General features: G+C 55.1%; 1 protein-coding gene across 7 annotated transcripts in view; it reads right to left on the minus strand.

The window, feature by feature from the left end:
* The window catches only part of LOC119338786 (YTH domain-containing protein ECT4-like), a 30,685-nt gene that overhangs the window by 9,653 nt on the left and 19,866 nt on the right, over positions 1 to 1,166 (minus strand). The gene's annotated exons all lie outside the window — the stretch shown is intronic.

Below are 1,166 nucleotides of genomic sequence, written 5' to 3' on the forward strand. Positions count from 1 at the left end.
TATGTTGTTATGCGGTCTGACCGATAAAGATCTTCATAGAATATGTAGGAGCCAATATGGGCATCCAGGTCCCGCTATTGGTTATTGACCGGAGACGTGTCTCGGTCATGTCTACATTGTTCTCGAACCCGTAGGGTCCGCACGCTTAAGGTTACGATGACAGTTATATTATGAGTTTATGCATTTTGATGTACCGAAGGTTGTTCGGAGTCCCGGATGTGATCACGGACATGACGAGGAGTCTCGAAATGGTCGAGACGTAAAGATTGATATATTGGAAGCCTATATTTGGATATCGGAAGTGTTCCGGGTGAAATCGGGATTTTACCGGAATACCGGGAGGGTTACCGGAACCCCCCGGGAGCTATTTGGGCCATAGTGGGCCTTAGTGGAAAAGAGAAGGGGCTGCCCTAGTTGGGCTGCGCCCCCCCCCCCTTCCCGAGAGGTGGCCGGCCCCTTCCTCCTCTTTTCCCCTCCGAGGAATCCTAGTTGGACCAGGATTGGAGGGGGAATCCTACTCCCAGAGGGAGTATGACTCTCCTGCGCCTCCCCCCCTTGGCCGGCCAGCCTCCCCTCCTCTCCTCCTTTATATACGGAGGCAGGGGCACCTCTAAACACACAAGTTGACACAAGTTGATCCACGTGATCGATTCCTTAGCCGTGTGCGGTGCCCCCTGCCACCATATTCCTCGATAATACTGTAGCGGAGTTTAGGCGAAGCCCTGCTGCTGTAGTTCATCAAGATCGTCACCACGCCGTCGTGCTGAATAAACTCTTCCCCGACACTTTGCTGGATCGGAGTCCGGGGATCGTCATCGAGCTGAACGTGTGCTCGAACTCGGAGGTGCCGTAGTTTCGGTGCTTGATCGGTTGGATCGAGAAGACGTACGACTACTTCCTCTACGTTGTGTCATCGCTTCCGCAGTCGGTCTGCGTTGGGTACGTAGACAATACTCTCCCCTCGTTGCTATGCATCACATGATCTTGCGTGTGCGTAGGAATTTTTTTGAAATTACTACGAAACCCAACAGCGAGAAGGGCCGGCGGAGCGAGAACAAAGGCGGAGGACGGCAGAGGAGCGGGACGAGGGGAGCCCGAGGGGGTGGCGGCGCGTGAGGACGGGGCGAGAGGGAGGCCTCGGGGTAGCCAGATTGAGCTGGCGCGCC

The sequence above is a fragment of the Triticum dicoccoides genome, chromosome 7B (assembly GCF_002162155.2).
Source record: "Triticum dicoccoides isolate Atlit2015 ecotype Zavitan chromosome 7B, WEW_v2.0, whole genome shotgun sequence".
In the NCBI taxonomy this organism is placed as follows: domain Eukaryota; kingdom Viridiplantae; phylum Streptophyta; class Magnoliopsida; order Poales; family Poaceae; genus Triticum; species Triticum dicoccoides.